The 20,669-nt window shown below is 41.9% G+C and overlaps 1 long non-coding RNA gene across 1 annotated transcript; it reads left to right on the forward strand.

The window, feature by feature from the left end:
* Window positions 1–804: 804 nt before the first annotated feature.
* LOC118502315 lies at window positions 805–11,763 on the forward strand. The gene is made up of 3 exons (XR_004905025.1): window positions 805–960; window positions 10,072–10,074; window positions 11,752–11,763. It is a non-coding gene; the product is annotated as an uncharacterized LOC118502315 (long non-coding RNA).
* Window positions 11,764–20,669: the final 8,906 nt, after the last annotated feature.

The following is a 20,669-nucleotide window of genomic DNA, read 5'->3' on the forward strand; positions in this document are numbered from 1 at the left end:
AGAGGAAGGTAGGAAGGACAAAAGAAAACAAGAAAAGAAAGGAAGAAACCACACACACACACTGGAATAAGGCACCAAGCACTAGGAGCAAGGAGGAGCTGATAACTGGACGGACCTGCAAGAACTCCAGGTCCTGGGACAGTCAGATGAAAGCTATAAAACGACTGTGTTTAACATGTTATTTTTTCAATCATAGTTTACATTCAACACTATTTTGCATTAACTTCAGGCACCCAGCCCTGCAGCCAAACAATTGGATACATTACTAAGTGTTCCCCGTTATTTCAAGTACCTACCTGGCACCACATACTGTTATTACAATATTAAAATCCATGCATGAAAATATATACAAGAAAAAACTACAAAATCTGATTAAGGAATTTTTAAAAAGAACCAAAAGAACTTCTAGGGAAAAAACCCAACTCCATGGACAGATTTACTGGAATAGTCGCATGTGGGGAGAATGTGTGAACGGGAAGGCTGACCTGAAAAACATTCTCACGATGCGGCACAGAGCAATGAAGAAAGAAAATATGAATGAGGTAAAAAAGACATGGAGAATAGATCAAGAATTTCACCAAACATCTAGTTAAAGTCCCAAAAGGAAAGGAGAAAAGGTGGGGCTGAGGCAATACCTGAAGAGATAAGGGCTGAAAATTTTCACAGCTGATGAAATACATCAACCCTCAGAACCAAGCGATCCTAGGGATCCCAGGCATGGCATATGCCAGAAAAGTACCCAGCCATGTACTGTGAAAAACAGAGACATTTATTGAAGAAGATACAAGAAACATTGTGCATAGGACAATGATACCTCAGTCCCTTCAAAGTAGGCAGCATGGGACCTCACACAAGTTCTCCCAATCGCTATTGTCTGCCCCATTGTATTTTCCTGAATCTCATTATGGCCTGAAATATCTTCCCTTTCAAAGGTGATTTTAATTTTGGGAAAAGCCAGAAGTCACAAGGTACTAAATTTGGGTTGTAGGGGAGCTGAGTCACCTGGCTGATTTGATGTTTCACCAAAAAACTCGGCACAAGACGTGATGCGTGAGCAGGCACGTTACCGTGATGAAGCTGCCAATCACCAGTTGCCCATAGCTGTGGTCTTCTGAATCACTGAATAGTTTCTGCAGAGGAATGTTCAGGCTTAATGCAAAATTTGATGCAGATTTGTTGCTTTACTCGCCCAGCTATTTTTGAATGTGACAGCCACACAGTACACATGCTCACTCACCAGCATCTACTGTCCCCACTGACTAGTACAGTGAAGTCATCATTGTTCATGCACACACATTCCAGTCCGCTCTCCTTGGCTGCCAGGTTACATCAGTGTCATGAAAACTGTCCTTATTGTAATAACAATGATGGGACTTTTCCAAACAGACCTTGTATAACCATCCCAATGAAACTGCAGAACACCAGAGACAAAGAGAATATTTAAATGCAATGAGGGAGAAAAGAAAGATGACTTTTAAAGGTGTGACAGACAACTTACTACTCATTACCAACAACAGAAATCAAAAGACAATGCATGATATCTTCAATGGGCTGAGAGGAAATAATTGTCATTTTCAATTCTATATCCATAGTGAAAGGTGAAAAATCATTTACGGACATGGAAAAATGGGGAGAATTTGGTACCAACAAACCTTCACTTAAGGCAAAAGAAAAATAGTCCTGATGGAAAGTGTGAGGAGCAAGGGGAAATAAAGCATACAAAAAGTAAAACATGAGCGAAATATTGAATGTATATAGCAACAGGAATAATAGATGTGGTTTTCAAAAGAAAAATTGATAGAATTAAAATGCACCACAACGATAGCCTGTAAGTCAGGAAGGTGGAAGTGGAAGTTGTGAGGTTTTTGTATTTTTCAGGAGAGTAAAATTATTGGGTAACTTTGATTTTGGTAAGCTATTTGCTGCTATTTCTAGAAAAACCACATACAGAATAGAAAGAGAGTTCTTAAACCAGTGGAATTAAAAAAGTGAAAGTGGAAAATCAATCTAAAAAGGGGAAAGAAAGGACAGAAATATAAATGGAACTTGTGAGAAAAATAGAAATAAAGCAAAAACATGAAAATAAACCTGAAAATGTTAATAATTACGACAAATATAAACAAATTAAACACCCTACCTAAAATATAAAGCTTGTCAGAATGGATTTTTTTTAATCTGACCATATGCTGGTCATAAGAAACATGTCTTCCGGCCTGCAAACCAAAGGGTTTGATTCCAAGTCAGGGCACATGCCTGGGTTGTGGGCCAAGTCCCCAGTTGGGGGTGCTAGAGAGGCAACCACACATTGATGTTTCTCTCTCTCTCTTTCGCTAAAAATAAACAAATAAGTAAAGTATTAAAAAAAGGAAACACGTCTTCTTGTAAAAATATTTTATTTATTTATTTTTAGAGAGAGGGGAAGGGGGGGAGAAAGAGAGGGAGAGAAACATCAATGTGAGATAGAAATATTGATGGGCTGCCTCTCGCACATGCCCCAACTGGGGACTGAACCTGCAACCCAGGTATGTGTTCTCACCGGGAATCGAACCGGCGATCCTTCAGTTTGTGGAATGACACTCAGCCCTCTGAGCCACACCAGTCAGAGTAAGAAACAAGTATATAGAGAGTTTGAAAGTGAAAGAATGGAAAAAATGTACTAAAAAATGTGTACTGGGTTTAGTTGTGTTATTATTAGGCAAAATAGGCTTAAAGCAAAAAGTATTGCTAGAGACAAAGAAGGTCACTTCAAGACGGTATGCAATTCTGTTGAACAGGAAGACATGTTGATGTTAATAAACTCAATAACTTTCTAAACATATTAAGCAAAAATTGAGAACTACCAAGAAAAATAAACAAATTAGCAACCATAATGGGACACCTAACCCATCTTTTCCAGAAATTGATAAAACAAACAGTAAAAAAATTATTAATAAGGAGGCAGAACATTTGAATAACATGTTTAATACAATTGACCTTAGAAACATTCTGTCAGTTCAGGGAACAGATACCGAGATGGGATGAGATGTGCCAGAGGTTTACTGGGGAAACTGCCTATGAAGGAGAAAAAGAAGGAAGCAGGAGTAGACAGGGCGAGCCTTCTGACCACAACGCAGGTCTGAAAGGAAGGAGAGAAGGAAGGAGAAGTGACTAGGAAGAGTCTCAGATTACTACAAATGGAGTTCTACAGTTCTACAAATGGTCTACAAATGGTCTGGCCAGACTGATGGGATGGCTTTGAGCCAAAGTTGCCCATTAGAGGAGTCTCACATCCCACAGGAATGGACCTGCACTGATATCCCCAACGTGCTCAGCTATTGGCTGGCAGCAGTCAGGGGAAGCGTGGTCTCAGCACAAACGTGTTGGCAGAACCAGAGGAGTAGCAGTTAGGGCTCCAGTCAACTCTGCTGCCCCCAGCAGGAGAACTGAGTTTTACACATGTTTGTGAGCATCACAGACACACCCCACAAATGAGCTGAATCATTTTCAATGCCACCACAGACATACCCCCAAATGGCACAAACATGTTCTTTCCAATTACACGCAGAACATGTACAAAAATTGACTGTACACTGGGCCATAAAGCAAATCTCAATACATTTCTTAAGGATTAAAAGCAAACAGACTACCTTCTCTGACACTAAGAAAAGATTACTAGAACCCCCTACCCACCCACCCCGCCATGTACTTAGAAATTTAGATGGGGTCTAATAAGAGATCAAATAATCATGGAATCAAAGAAGAAAATATAGTAAAGATTAGAAAATATTAAGAACTGAACTATAACGAAAATACATACTAAAAATTTTGAGAGAGCTAAATAATGTTGAGAAATACATGGCCTCAAACATTATGTTAAAAAAAAGAAAGAAAAACTGAATGTTAATGGGCTAAACATCCATTTTATGAAGTTAGGAACATCAGCAAAATAAACTCAAGAAAGGTAGAAAAGGAAATAATCAAGATAAGAGTAAGAATTAATGGAATGGAAAATAAACACAATAGAGAAGAAAGCCCAATGCTGGTTTTCTGAAGAAACCAGTGAAAGCGGCAAACCTCTGGTAAAACTGATGAGAAATAGAGGGAGAGAAAGCATAAACAACATCAGAAATGAAACAGTACACAAATAGAGCAACTACAGACACTGAAACAAAATAATAAGAGGACATTGTTGAAAATATTTAGGTTACTAAGTGAGAAATCTTACACAAGGCAAACATGTTCTCCGGAAAACCTACCTGACTGAAGAAACAGAAACCCTGAACTATCCTGTAACCATGAAAGAAAGTGAATGTGTGAATTAAAACCTTCTAGGCCCTGATGGCATCACTATTGAGTTCCAGAAATTCAAAGAATAAATAATTATAATCTTATCCAAGCCATTTCAGAGAATTAAAAAAGAGCCTCCATTTCTTCAACTAATTTTATGAAGCTAGCATTATCTTGATGCCCAAATCTGACAGTACAAGGAAGGAAAATTTCAGGCAAATCTCTCATAAATGTAGATTCAAAAATCATAAACAAAATATTAGCAAGCTTAATCAGCAATGGATGAAAAGGATAACACATCATTTGCAAAGCAACATAATTATATGTTATAAATGAGGAAGCATTTGATAAAATTCAACATCTATTTTTTATTAAAAAAATTAAAACTCTGAGAAAACTTGGAGTAGAAGGAAACTCCCTTAACATGATAAAGGCTATCTACCAAAAGCACTGTAGTGGAGGTCCTAACCAAGGCAGTAAGGCAAGAAAAAGAAATTAATATTACACCGATTATAAAGGAAGACACTTCCAGTATTTGCAGACAACACGGCTGCGTACATAGAAAACCCAAAGGAATAGGCACACACTAGTAGAGTTAACAAGTCAACTTCATAAAATTGCTAGGTACAAAATAAATATTGCAAAAACCAATTGGAGTTTTATAATCTCGCTGTAGACAAGGGGAAATGAATTTTTAAAAGATGTTTACAATAGTACTAAAAAACATAATAAACCTAAGAATGAATCTTCATTAGGTATGCAGTAGTTCTACTCGGAAACTATAAAACATTCTTAGTAATATTACAGAAGATCTACATATACAGAGAGTTATATTATATTCATGGGTTGGAAGACCCAAGTTAGTAAAAAATGTCAACTCTTCAAAGTGACCTATAGAATCAATTTAATCCTAATCAAAATCCCATTAGGGTTTTTAGGTTTCAATTTTATTTTTTGGTGCTAACCACATAGGAATGCAATTGATTTTTGTATATTGAACTTGTATTTGTGACCTTTCTAAACTCCTATTAGTTCTAGTAGCTTTTTTGTAGATTCCTTAAGATTTCTCCATAAATAAACATGTTATCAAGAATAAAGAAAAATTTATTTCTTACTTTCCAATCTGTATGCCTTTTATTTTTCTCTTGTTTATTCTCTTGCTTCTATTCAAGTGTTAAACGTATTTGGTAAGAGCAGGCTATTTGCCTTGTGCCCAGTCTTAGGAGGTTAAGATGTTCAACATCTTATCGTTAAATATCATGTAGATTTTTTTAATTAAAATTTTTTGTTATTTCAGTTACCGTTGACATTCAATATTATAGTAGTTTCAGGCATGCAGCATGGCGGTTAGACATGCATAGAACTTATAAAGTGATCCTCCCAATAAGTTTAGTATCCCCTTGACACCATACAGAGTTACTACAGTGTTATCGATTATATTTTTTGTGCTGTATCTTATATCCCCATGATGATGCAGATTTTTCTGAAGATCTTTCATCAGGTGAAAGGAGTTCTTTTTTATTCTAAGTTAGCTGAGAGGGTTTTTGGTTTTTTTTTTTTAATCATAAATGGATGTTGGTTTTGTGCAAAAAAAATTCTATTTAGAAGATCACGTGGCTATTCTTTTTCACGAGCATTACTGTGTCAATATGAGTCACACTGTTTGATTTTTGAAGGTTAAATGAATCGTACACCCTCAGGATAAACCCTACTTGATCACGGTTCATTATTCTTTTTACATATTGCTGGATTCATTTTGCTAAATCTTTGTTAAGGATCTTTTGTTTCTATGTTCAGGAGGAATATTGGCCCATAGTTCTCTTTTCTTGTAATGTTTTTGTCTGGTTTGAGTAGCATGGTAATGCGGGCTCCATAAAAAAGAATTGGGAAGGATTCCCTCATCTTCTATTTTTTGAAAGAGATTGTGTATAATCACTATTATGTCTTCCTTAGGTGTTTGTTAGAATTCATTAGTGATATTATCCAGGCCTGGTGTCTTCTTTATGAGAAGAGTTTAAGTACACATTTCTTTAATAGATTTAGAGCTATTCATGCCACCTACTTCTTGACTGGGCTTTTGCTTAGTGTCTTTAAGGAATTTGTCCATTTTATTTAAATACTGATTTTTTAAATTAGGAAGTTAACGTAACATTCCTTTAATATCCTGTAATGTTTCTAGGGTCCATAATAACATCTTTTACTCCTGGTACTCTTTCTTTCCTGATGCTGATAATTTATGTCTTTCTCTTTTGTACTTTATTAGTCTGGCTAGTTCACCAATTTTATTGATCTCAAAGAACCAGCTTTTGGTCTTATTGATTTGTCTCTATTGTTCTTTCATGTTGTATATCAGCAATTTCTAGCCTTTATCATTTCCTTTCTTCAGCTTACATTGGATTTTATTTGCTCTATTTTTCTAGTTTCTTAAGACAGAAGCTTAGGTGATGACTTTGAGACCTTTGTTCTTTGCTGATGTAAACATTTAATGCTGTGTATTTCCCTCTAAGCACACTGCCTGAGCTGTTTCCCACAATATTTCATAGGTTGTATTTTCATTTTCATTCACTTCACAATATTTTCCAATTTCCATTCTGATTTCCCCTTTGACCCATGAATTATTGAGAAATATATTGTTTCATCACCAAATCCATGGGGATTTCCCAAATATCTCTCTATTAGTGGGTTCTAGTATTACAAGTCCACTGTAGTAAAATAGGCATACAATGTATGACTTCAGTCTTTTTAAAATTTATTGAGACTCGCTTTGTGGCCCACCATACATCCTACCTTCGGGGATTGTTCCCTGTATACTTGAAAACGTGTATACTCTGCTGTTTTTAGATACAGTGTTTTGTAATGTCATTTAAGCCAAGTTGATGGACTTCTATATAGTTAATGATTTTGTCTACTCGTTCTCCATTACTAATTAAGAAAGTTTGCATTCTCCAGCAAATTATAGACTTGTCTGTTTCTTCATTAGTTTTTTTCCATCAGTTTTTTATTCAAGCATTTTGAAGTTATTTTATCAGTTGCACACACATTTAGGATTATTATGTCCTCTTGATTTTGTTATGCCTTTAATCATTATGAAATGTCCTTATTAATCTCTGATATTATTGCATATTCTGAATTTTACTTGATGATATTAATGTTTTCATAATATTTACTCTTTCATCTGCTTATGCTTACCCCACCCATGTCTTTATATTTAAGATAATTTCTTGTAGACGTATACTTTGGATCTTCCTTTTTTCCTCAAATATGAGAATTCCTGTCTTTCAGCTGGAGTAATCACCATTTGTATTTAAGGTAAGTATCAGTAGGGTGGAGTTCAAATCTACTGTCTCGCTATTTGTCTTCTATTTGTACTATTTTTTCTTTGTTCTTTTGATTCTCTTGCTTTTTTTTTAATTGCTTGAGTATTTCTTAAATGATTCCATTTTAATTTCTACTATTGTCATCTTAGACATACCTCTGTATTTATTATTTTTTTTTTAGTGATTGATCTGGAAGTTTTAATATATATCTTTAATTTCTCTCAGTTTGTCTTCAAATGACATTAATTCACATTTAGTGGAAGAACTTTATGACAATATACTTCCACATTCCTCTTCCCATCCTGTGCTATTTTTGTCATACCATTTACTCCTACATATACTGTAGACCTCATAATATATTATTATCATCATTATGTTGTGTTTTAAGCAATGGTCTTTTCAAGGGATTAAAAAATGAAGGGAAGAAGTCTGCTACATTTTTCTATACATTTACCATTTCTGTCACCCTTTATTTTTTCACAGAGATCCTAATTTTCACCTGGCATCATTTTCCACCAGCCTGAAGAAATTTTAATAACTCTTGTAACACAGGTTTACTTGTGACAATATCTCTCAGCTTTAGTATCTCTGATAAAAGTCTGTTTATTCTTCATTTATTTATTCATAAGTATTAAATCATCTATTTAACTCATCTTCATTTATTTAGTCTTTATTCCTCAGAATGATGATTCTGCTGGCAATGGAATTTTAGGTTGGCAGGTACTTTTTTCTCTCAGTAATTTAGAGATATTGCTCCATCGACTTTTGGCATGCATAGTTTCAGAAGAGGAGTCCAAAAGCTGCAGTGTGGGTTGGCAGGCTGGAGACTCGGGAGAGACAATGGTGCAGTTCTAGTCCGAAGGTCTGCAGCCCGAAGACCCAGGAGAGCTGATAATGCAGATGAAGCTCAAGCGCAATCTGCTGCAGAACTGTCTCTTGCTTGGGGAGGCCAGTCTTTGCTCCAATCAGGCCGGCAGCTGATTGAATGAGGGGACTATACGAAGGGTAATCGGTCTTACCCAGAGTTCGCCCATTTAAATGTTAACGTCATCCAAAAGTACCATCTAATTTGACATATAAAATTAACTTTCACAATGTATTACAGGCATTATCACTTTGGCTGGTGGGAACATGAACTATTTCCAGCCCTGTATGAGCTCCCAGAATTGTTTGGCCCATTGCTCTCCAGAATTATTTCTCCAGCCTTGTGGAATTCCCCCACATCCATGTACTAAACAGTTTTCCCCCAAAGATTTGTGAAGACCCCTCTGTAGAGGTCCCTGGATCTCTGTCTCCCCACCTCTCTCCTTCCCTCCCTATCTCCTTCACCCCTGCCCTCTTTCCCCATTTCCCTCTCCCCCTGTCCCACCCCCTCTCCTCCGCTCTGTAGCCTCCTCGTGCCTGGCTTCCCTGAACTCTGATATCTGTTCCCTCAGTTCAGTGAAATTGCTAGGCTATCTTTCGGATTCCCATCCTTGAGCTTCAGCTGGGAACCATCCATGCCCACTAAGCTGGGGTGATCAGAAGGCTTCCCCTCACTGGTTTGCTGTCTCTTGTGTATCACAAGCCTACACGGCCTGTTGCCCAATGTCTGAAAATAGGCTTCATATATGTTGTCTGGCTTTCTGCTTGTTTATGGTGCAAGATCAATCCTATATAGTTAAACCTTTACAGCATATATTGAACTTTTTTTTTTACCTGCCATAACAGCAGTTTCATGTGTTCCAACCCACCATTTCTTGACCAGATTAGTAGTTACATAGATTTATTTGTTCAATTTGTGATCATTTACCGAGCTCTGCTTTCATGATGTGTGCCCTTTTCTGTGTATGTAAATTTCAATAAAACATAATTTAAAAATGAAAAGCAGAATAAATTGTGTATTATATGCAAGTATAAATTGTATAGAATAACTAAGACACTCTAGAAAGAAAAAATAAGTCTGAATGACTTGTGCCCTAACAGATATCAGATATCAAGACTTACTATAAAGCCAGCAATATTTTAGTTAAGAGATCATGGTGTAACAGAGTAAAAAAAAAAACCTAGAAAAAAACAAAGAGTTCCCATTCCAAAAAGACCCACACGGTTGTAACCACTGGCTGTGTGGCAGAGATGTCACTTCAGAACAGTGAGAAAACAGTGAAGTTTTTAATAAATGACACTGGGGTGATTCATTACCTATAATTTATAGACTTCACCCCCTACCTCACGCCATATACAAAAATCAATTCCAGAAGAATTAACAACTAAAGGTGAAAGGAAAAATTATAAAGTTAGAGAACAGTGGGATAATATATAATTGTCTTGGGAGCGAGAAGGATTTTTTAAGGAGGACCCACACCAAAAGACAAAACATAAAGGAAAAGACAACACATTAGTTTATATTGTAAGAACTTCTGTAAACCAACTAAGCGGGTAGAAAGACAAGCCAAAACTGCGGGGACATGTTTGTAACATATGAAACTGCTAAAGGACAGATATCCAGGGTGTGTAAGTGTTATGAATTTATGAGAGAATAATCTTCCAAATTTTGAGCAAAAGACATCAAGTTTACGGACTTCACCAAAGAGAAAATTCTAATGACCAATAAATATGAAAAGAGAGGCTCAACCTCAGATTAAAATCATATGGGTATGTCATTCCATATAAACATGATTGGCAAAATTAAGCCTGATCACTTAGCACTCACCCACTGCAGGTGGGAGTATAAACTGATCAAAACACTTTGGGGAAAGATCATTATCGAATCGTATACGTACATACTGGGATCGCTTATTGATCTACATCCCTGTCCCCTACTGGAGGATGGGGACTAAGTACCTCATCTGAACATCATCTGTCCTGCACAAAAAAGTAACTAAATCATTTATCCTGAAGGATCAGCCTGGGGAATATATTGTATGCATATTGTATAGGAGGAAATCACCAGAATTAAACTGGAGGCTGGGGTGCGCTGTCACTGAATCTCTCTGAGTCACTGGGTTGGCAAAAGAAAAATTGTGTGTTTTTTTCCATAAAATAAAAGATACATTTTTCATTTTCACCAATAACTTCGTTGATTTGGATGTTTTGAGTATGTCGGCTATCTCACTCATGGTATAACACTGGTTATTCTCAATTAATGTCTTGATTTAATTGCTATCAACTTCAACTGGCCTACCCGACCATGGAGCATTGTCCAGTGAGAAATCTCCAGCACAAAACTTCACAAACCACTTTTGACATGTTCCATCAGTCATAGCACCTTCTCCTTACACTGCACAAATCTTTTTTTGTGTGTTTCAGTTGTGTTTTTACCCCTCTTAAATTAATAAAGCATAATAGGCCCAAAATATTGCATATTTCCTTCTATGTTGAATATTAAAATGGCTACACAAAAATTCACTAATTTTGATAAGTTTTTAAAATGCACATCGATATGACAGCTGTCACAATACAATCTAACATAATTGTTTCGAATGAAGCTAAAGACAACTAAGGGCTACTAGAGCCATCATACAGAAAAAACCTGGCAAACTTTGTGGCCACCCCAATATTTACAAGGCTGTGGTGAAAGGAAGAGAGAGAAGAGTCAGAAGCTGAAGCAAGAGGAAGGCGTGGGAAATTGTAACAACATAATGGACAATTCTCCTTCACTGAGCCCTGTCCTCCTGAAGGACCCTGCCGTGTATGTACTGAGCTGATCAGAAAGTGAGTCTTGCCAGCCCCTTGTGAAGGCAACGGCAGGAGAGGAGCCCACATGCGCACTGGGTGTTCAGTACCTGTGTGGCCTCCCACCTGGCCTGGGTCACTAAGGGCTGACCACGCAAACGAAATCCCAGCTTCCCTTACGTCAGCGTCCCTTTATCACTTTGTCCCCTTTTGTGCACTCGTGCCAGGAGGAATAGACCAATATGATTCTTCCTAATAATGTAGGTCTTTTCAGTTTGATCAAAATGTGCTGTGTGGTCTGTGCCCTGTTCAGCTCCTGTTCCACATGCTCCTGTGTTGGCTGCTGGCCCTTCTGGTAAATGTCGCTCTGTCTTTCCCTGTGCGTGGGAGATGGGCCCTCGGGAGGCCCTGGCTGAGAGCGGGACTCGAGGAGAGCGCCTCCTCTCCTGGGAAGCACTCTGAAGCCTGACTTCAGGAGTCAGTAGGGGACAGGAAGAGAGAATTCTAGAAGCAGGTAGGGCTCCCAGACTAAAGGAAAAGGAATTTAAATTTGTTAGGTGATGTCACTTAGTTCTGTCTTTCCCATGAAGACGTAGTGTTCCCGTTGATGGGTGAACAAACTGAGATGGAGCAACTTCCCCAAGATGATACCTTGACCCTCAACTCAAGGGTCAAGGTCATGCCCAGCATTGTCTGCTCCACCATCTGGGCTCTCTGTCCTTTCTCCCCACCTTTCCACCTCTGGCTGTGGCAGGTGGCCACCCAGTGGGCAGAGGGGAAGGAGACAGAGCAGACACTCTGGGTGTCCAAAGGGGCAGGTGAATGTAGATCTGAGTGAGGCTCATGTCCAAGTTCAAATGGTCCGGTCTGGACACGGGATCTCATGGTGCTCTTCCCATCTGGTCTATTGCCCACCAAGCTGGGTATTTTACAGCTGGGAAGGCAGAGCAGCCCAGGAAACCCCAGAAGGGGGAGGCTGGCGAGGAGTTGGCAGGGCCAATGCCCCAACCAGTAAATGGAGGTGGACTAGGGCCAGGCTCCCACCCCTGGAAATAGAGGTAGAAATGAAATCATCAGATTTGATTAAACTTTTTCCTGTGTATATATAGTCATAGGGACAGAGAATCAAATCCTGAAGGTGGGAGAAGCTCTCCTGTAGATACAGCAAATCTCCACTGGGGGGCTGGGAGGGGGAATGCGAGCACAAACAAGACTGAAAAAAGAAAAGAAATCGCCCTGGCTGGTGTAGCTCAGTGGATTGAGCGTGGGCTGAGAACCAAAGCATCACAGGTTCGATTCCCAGTCAGGGCACATGCCTGGGTTGCAGGCCATGGCCCCCAGCAACCACACATTGGTGTTTCTCTCTCTCTCTTTCTCCCTCCCTTCCCTCTCTAAAAATAAATAAATAAAATGTTAAAAAGAAAGAAAAGAAATCAACTATTGGATGGGACATTCTAGTGGGGATTTGGAAAGGTCTCCATCTGGGAGCCTAGACACATAGAATGAAGGCTGAAGATGACATCCCCAGGGGAAGGAGCTCCTAACACCCATCTAGCTTCACCAGGATGAAGTTCAACGGCATCCGACAAAGAACTCTCCTTTTCATTTTCCCTCTTATGTTTTGGCGCCTCTGCTTTGCTGGTGCTGTAAACACACACACACTTTACCTACAGGAAATCGCAGCCAGCTGATTGCAATATAGTGCTCATCTGTGCAAAGCCACAGATTAAATCCCTGTGTTCATTTGTTCATTCATTCATTCATTTGTTCATTCATTCAGCAACCATCTGAGGTGCTACTATGGACTAGGTACTGACAGTAACCAGGTAAATAAAACCAAATCCCTGCCACAGAGGACACCACAGGCAGCCTGGGGGCAGGTGTGTATGTGAACACTCGCAGCACGAGCCATCAGTGACATGCAGAGATGTGTCTGAGAGCCGTGGGAGGAATGTCCTTGGGGACACAGGCGGGAGAAAGCGTCAAGGGGAGCGGGTGTTTTCCCGGGCCATGAAGGATGATCGGAATCTGTCGGATGAACGAGGATGGGAAGGGGTTTGCAGGCAGAGCAAGGGGAGGAAGTAAAATAACAGAGGTGAGAAACTGAGCCACATGGTCGGAGAGCAGAGGGGAGCTTGGTGAGTGGGAGGAGGGATACGCTGGCGGCAATGCCAGGCTGCGGTCAGGCCAGAGAACTCATCGCCGAACACACTGGTGGGGCCTCGAGAGTTACGATACAGAAGGCGGAACTAATTCTGGACCTCATGGTGATGAGATGGACCCTCGAATTCTGACCTGAGGCCTCTGCGAAGCCCTGGCCACCTCTGTGAGGTACTCACGCCATCACCTGTGCTCGATTTGACCATTCTCCTCTGCACTGTTACATACAGGCTAAAGAGGAAACCCCAATGAAAGCAGAGCTAACAGGGTCAGGGCGATTTTCATTCCTAAGCCTCGCACTTGGGCTTAGGAATGTTTCTGTTTCTGGCCTAGTACGGATGACACCGTCAGTGTCCAGAAACCTCTGGAGCATCTCCGAGGTGCTCAGTGGGGTCATGGGGTGGGGTCGGGCTGACGCACCAGGGCCTTGGAGAATTCGGCACTTCCCCTTGCTCCGCCCCTCTCCGGTCCCGCCCTGCCTTGTTCTCACCCTCTGGGACTAATCTCCCCCGGGGAGTGCTTCTTTAAATGCATTTCTTGCACCTGAATCCTCATCTTAAGATCTGCTTCCTGGGAGCCTGACCTAAGACATTTAGTTGAAGGAGCATGGGAGAGAAGGCCGCAGTCATACTCCGTGCCAGTCAGGGCTGCGTGATGACTTTCCTGCAGCGTTGCCAGATTTAGCCCCCCCCCCCCCCCAAAAAAGAGAGAGAAATTCAATTTCAAATAAACAGGATACCCAGTTAATTTGAATTTTAGTTAAACAACAAATAAGTTTTTAGAGTAGGTGTGCCCTGTGCATTATTTGGGGTATACTTATACTAAAAAAGTATTCATTCATCTGAAATTCAAATATAACTGGGCAGTCTGTGTTTTAAATGGCAAGCCTTAGAAAGGGTCCTAGGGTACATTTGCCTTCACTGAAGAAAATTTTTTGAAAATTATATTTATTTATCTTTTCAAAGATTTTATTTTTAGACAGAGGGGAAGGTAGGGAAAAAGAGGACAGAAACATCAGTGTGTGGTTCTCTCTCTCACACCCTCTGCTGGGGACCTGGCCCACAACCCAGGCATGTGCCCTGATTGGGAATTGAACCAGTGACCCTTCGGTTCATAGGCTGGCGCTCAGTCCACTGAACCACACCAGCCAGGGCTGAAAATTACATTTATGATTGGATGAGTATAAAGATGAATCAAATTCAAGATGGATTCATTATCATACATTCATTCTTATCATTATACCTATTTTTTCTTCTACCTTAAAAGAAATTAAAACATGTCTTAGGCCCTTAAAAGCACCACGTATCATGGGCCCCAGACACCATACCTTCTATGGCTAATGGGTAACTCGGCCTGTGATCAGCTCAGCAAGAGCCTTTAAAACCACACCCCCAACCACCCACACCCACCCCATGGAAGTCACATGCCTTTGGACTGCATTTCACCTCCACCTCCCCCACTCCACCTCCCGGCTCTCACTTGCTCGCCCCCCTCCCCACCTCATGCTTATCCTCTCAGCTTCTGTAGGTTACATGTCAGAATGGCGGGCCTGACACGGGGGCTCACTTTTCTGTGTTTCAGAAAACTATCTCTAGCTGAGAGTGTGGAGAAGAGGCCAAGGGATGGGATTTGGGGACGAGGGAGAAGAGGATCACCACGACTGAGCTGGGGCATTCTTAGGGCCCCAACAAGGGTGGCTGGCAAGCTCATCGAGTTGAGGGCTACCTGCTATAATGTTCACCAGCTCCCCAGCATCATACAAAAATATGGTCTGAACACAGGTCGGGAGGTGCAATGGACTTACCTATGGGGGCCTGAGTCACTGCTGGGGTCTCCTCCTCATGACAGCAGGCAAGGGACCATCCTCAAAAAGCTATGATGGGGCCTCAGGTGAAACATGAGGGATGCTCCAAGCCAGAGGTTCAAGGCTCACTGACTGTTTTTATCAATAAAGTTTTATTAAACACAGTCGTACCTATTTGGCTCCATGCTGTCTGTGGTTGATTTAGTCACAGTTGAGCAGGTGCTACAGAGACCAAGTGTCCCACAAAATCTAAAGTATTTACTATCTGGCCCTTTCCAGAAAAAGTTTGCCAACTTCCACTCTAGGCTGCGGGTGAGAGTCAGAAGATGAGATTTTATAGGAAATTGATGTTTCCGAGTTATATGAAACTTAAAATGAAGCCCCACCCTTCACTCTTTGCTGGCTATACTTCGTGTGAGCTGCGTGTCCCCTTGCCGTGCCCACAATTGGGACAAAAACTCCACACAGCATCTCCCGACAGAAGGAAACAGCTTCTTTCTGGTTATTGTGGAAAAGCACCAGAAAAACTTGTGCGGATGGTACGTATAAATCCAGAGGAGAAACCCGCCCCACAAAGACCAGGCCGTGTCGCTGGCGGGGTCCACGCGGGGCTGGGGAGGGGAGGGAGCACGTGGGGAGGAGGGTGGTGGTGCTCTTGAGAAATTCCTGCTTGCCCTTTTGCCATCATTTTAATAATCTGTGGTGTTCAGTGGGTCCTTCACCTGATCTAATTAAAATCTGAGTGCTATTTTAACTGAGAAAAATAGTACTTTCAACTGTTTGAGAAAGAAGAAAGAATAAACATTATCAAGACCATCTCTTAGAAGATTAGGACACAAAAAAAAATCCAGGAGAAGAGGCTTCAAAGCTGTTTTTGTTTTCCCCGGCTTTGAAATACGTAGACAGTCCTGATAATTCTATTTCTTCGAAATATAGTAAATAAGGTCTATTTATTACTCCTGGGCAACTTCATACATAAATTAAAAAAAAATAATAAAACACAAAGCACTTTAAACGAATCCTCCCGCGAGTCTCAAATCCATCGTTTATCTTCCTGTGGCGAGGGCTTAATGCCACAGATCAATGCCATTCGGAGGTTTTGGAGGTGATTGTGTTTTTCCTACCTGGCTATTTGATGAGCTTTCAGACGCCGCCTGAGGAACAGCTTACACGCTGTCTCTGCCGGGTCTCGGGGAGGCTTCAGACAAGCGGACATGCTGAGAGATGGCTAGCAGAGATAGAAATATATTTCATCGAGTTTCTTTAAGTTGGTGCAAACACACTATTTAGTGAACTGATGAAAAATCTTTTTAACCCTGAGAATGATATTTCCGTTTCTTGTCTTCACGTTTCATAGGAGAATTGCTTTAGAAAGAAGCATCACCTTACCCATCGAGGGAAAAAAAAAAAGGTTTTCGAGGCACAGACGCTGCCACAAAAAGCCACGGAAAGGTGGGCTGATTGCTCTTAAAATGTACTTTTGAATGTGTTGGTTTTAAAAATGGGGTGAGATATTCCGGTATCCCGGGTTAGAATTTTTTCTGGCAGTCAAACGGAAAGTAAGCTGTTCTACGGCCACAGAACTCATCTGCTCTTGGCAGGGCGCGCGTTTTGAAGTTATTGGGTATACGGCTCATTCTTTCTTTCAGCAAATCATCAGTGTGGGCCGCATCCTGTGCCAAACAGAAGTACAGAGGGTAGAGGTGTAGTTCTCACCTTTAAGTTGCTCACAGCCCTTTCAGTTGATACAGGCCAGGGGTGTCAAACTCATTTTCACAGGTGGCGGAGGGGGAGCCCATCAGCCTCGAGGTTGCCTTCAAAGGGTTGAAATAATTTCAGGAATGCATTAATGTAACTACTTCTTAACTGTTAAGGAATCGAAATTACATTTGGCCCTTTGAGGGCAACCATGAGGCCACTGGGGCCCCTGGTGAAAATGAGTTTGACACCCTCGGCGTAGCCAATAAAGGGGTTCTATGGAAAGTAACCTCCCAGGGCGATCCGATCATAAATTCCTAATTGGACAGGTCATGGTGGGTAGTCACACTCCAGGCCTGTAACTTCTTTAGCAAATGGTCATCTTTGCCTTAGGCAAGCCCTGTCCATTGTTTCTGTGCATCTAGGTCAACACACCTTTTTCAAGGGAACTGTTGTGTGCACAGGGCGCACACACAATCTTGTTACTGCTCCTGTAATTCGATCCCTCCCCCCCCCTTGCTTTTCCCCACCTCCACGTTTGTCATCTTCCTTGGCCCCTCCTTACTTCCAAATAGCAAACTACAAACTGCTGGTCCCAGAAGCACTTTTCTGTTTGCTGAGATCTTGCTTCAAGGCGTATCCTCTGTTTGGCTCTATTAAATTTTTATAGAAATTCTCTAAAGGTTTGGACATTCGTATGTTGACAGAAGACATAGGGAGATACATAGTGACAATAGAATGTGGCAAGGATGTCCGCAGACCCTCTCCCCGAAGCCACCTCTCGTCACAGATCGGAAGGTGTGTATCAACGAGATGGTCTGCTTGGCTGATAGATAGCCAAGTCACATTCCTGAAAGGGACATTATCAATATGGCTAATCACATGGTATGGCAAGAGAGCAAATAGACAGATTAGGTAGAAGTTAGCTAAATCTCCTATTTCTGCCAAAGAGGATAAATTTCTATCTCGACCCTCCCATGAAGAGCAGGTACAGCACACTGATAGAGGTGCCATAGCTTCCTTTTCCGGGCACGGATGTTAGATAGTATGCCTTTCCCTACCGCCACCACTATTTTTTAAAAAATATCTCAGGGAGCCAATAAACAGAGAGAGGCATTCTCGTTACCTAACGAGGGCGGGAAGGGCAAAGGAATGGGACAGACACCGACAGCCCCCAAAGCCTGCAGGTGACGCATCCACATGCACAGCACAGACGTGACCCCAGCGGCCTCAGTTAGGGTGCTTCGGGCTGCCAGTAACCGGCTGTCCAACTGACGCAGCTTTAAAGGCAGGGGTTTGTTTTCACTACACAGCAATAAATCCAGAGGCACGGGTTCCAAGCAAGGGGCAAGGGTGCTATTCCAAAAACCTCACAGTCCACGTGACACTGGCACTGACAAATCAGAACCATGGCCCGACCAGTCAGAACAAACCCAGCTACGAATCACTGCTACGGCTACGTCGGTGTGCCTGGTCAAATTCTCTCCCCGGGGGGTGTCCAAACTTTACGCACCCCTGGGCCATGCTGGAAGAAGAAGAGTTGTCTTGGGCCACATATTAAATACACAAACACTAACAAAAACTGATGAGCATAAAGAAAAAGGTTTTAAGTAAATTTACAACTTTGTGTGGGGCCACAGTCACAGCCATTCTGGGCCACGTGCGGCCTTCGGACCTCGGGTTGGACACGCCCTGCTTCTCCCCTGTCCCACATTGGCTCTGCAGCTCAGTGAGGTCAGAGCTTGCATCCAGGAAGGGGGGATACAAGGGGACTAAATGGTAATGAAAAAAATGCAATTAAAAAGTGATAAAAAACAAATAATTCATTCATTTATTCAATAAAATGCATTTTTATTTAAAAAAAAAACAAAAGAGCTTGCGTCTGCTTCAAGAGCTTCTCTCAGCCTTCCCTGGTGGTAAACTGCCCCACATCCAAACATCACCTTTCTCTTCTAACGACAGGGTCTACAAGCAGGAAGGAAGCAGTGAATGCTTCTCTTACTGGATCTTTCTTTTTATCCAGGCAAAATCTGTCCCAGAAGTCCTCATCAGACTTCTTCCTAAGTACTATCGGCCAGAAACTGGGTCACATGTCCATGCTTAAACCAGTCAGCACAGGACAATGGGAGCCCAGTGCTTAGCTTGGGCCAATCATTGTTCATCCTCTGGGGCTGAGAGGGTCCGATCTTGCGAAACCACATGGCTACCTGTACTGAAACTACCTTAGGGTTCCACTGTCATGGGGAAAGCAGTGAGGGGGGCGCACAGTGAGGAACAGCCTTTGAACAGGCAACCAGCCATGCCTGCCACATTGACATTTTTGTGAGACGCAACTTTTCACCTTTCCAGTAGGATCACCATAGGTGGGGCGGGGCGATCAGGGAACCTGGCCACCCTGCCGATGCTGACGCTGCCCGTTTTCCCTCAGGACTGGAGGCATCACCAGCCTGTGCAGGTGGCCCTAGAGATCGTCAAGGTTGTTATTCAAGACCAACTCGTACATCCAGATGGAATGCCTGAAAGGACTGATCTCAGTAACTATGGAATGGGAACCATGGTTCACTACCGTTCTTAGTAGGTCACATTTGTGTCCCAGATTTCCGAAGCTTCACAGCTGGTAAGCCACAAAGCTTTGGTTACTCTGCCCACCCCTTCCGTGTGCGCGGGGTTGTAGGAAGTCTGCAGGAGCCGGCGACACTGCAGAGCGGACACGCTGAGATCAGGTGTTTCCAAAAAAGAAGGCTTAGTTAGTTCAAACCTTGTTTCAGAAAGAAACATTTGTAGGGCTGGGGGCAGGGGGCTGATTTTTCTGGTCTCTCTTTCTGTAAAATGCAGAAAGCACTCACAAAGGTACCAAGAAAAGAAATCCTACATGATATTTTGAATGTGGGAAGGGCTGTGGCCCGATCCCTTTGTGGGGCTACTCGCTTCGCACACAGATGGCTTGGGCTCCAGGTCACATACGACACCCACGGCCCATGTCAGCCACCTCACAAGTAGAGCCAATCCGTGTGTATAGACCAGCGACTTCCAACCTTTTTCATCTCAGGGCACACATAAACTAGTTACTAAAATTCTGCAGCACACCACAATATATACTTTTTGCTGATCTGACCAAAAAAAGACATACAATTTTGATCCATTCACACCGGACAGCTATTGTTGTGTTGGCTATTGTCATCTTTTTATTTGACAATCTAAGGCAAAAAGAGGCCAGGTACTGCTGTTTTAAAAATTCCTGCAACACACCAGTTGAAAATTCCTGGTGTGGACTGATGAGAAATATGCCCCTAGTTCTCTAGGGGCATATTTATCTGCCTATACCTGCACCATTAAGAATGTGACTTTTAAGCCTTGGCTGGCGTAGCTCAGTGGATTGAGCGCGGGCTGCGAACCAAAGTGTCACAGGTTTGACTCCTAGTCAGGGCACATGCCTGGGTTGCAGGCCATGACCCCCAGCAACCGCACATTGATGTTTCTCTCTCTCTCTCTCTCTCCCTCCCTTCCCTCTCTAAAAATAAATAAATAAAATCTTAAAAATTTTAAAAAAAAGAATGCGACTTTTCAGCAACTCCCATTGAGAGGGGCAGCTGATTTTCCCATCCTTGAATCCAGGCTGCCCTCCTGACTTGCTCTGGCTGATAGAACACGGTCCGGGTGACACCAAGCTGGCTCTGAGTCTAGGTTTCAAGGCCTTTCACACTTCTTGTCCTGTGGGAGCTCTGCCACCTCCAAGAGAACAAGCCTGGGTAGCCTGCTGGATGATGAAA

The sequence above is a fragment of the Phyllostomus discolor genome, chromosome 8 (assembly GCF_004126475.2).
Source record: "Phyllostomus discolor isolate MPI-MPIP mPhyDis1 chromosome 8, mPhyDis1.pri.v3, whole genome shotgun sequence".
NCBI classification, from domain to species: domain Eukaryota; kingdom Metazoa; phylum Chordata; class Mammalia; order Chiroptera; family Phyllostomidae; genus Phyllostomus; species Phyllostomus discolor.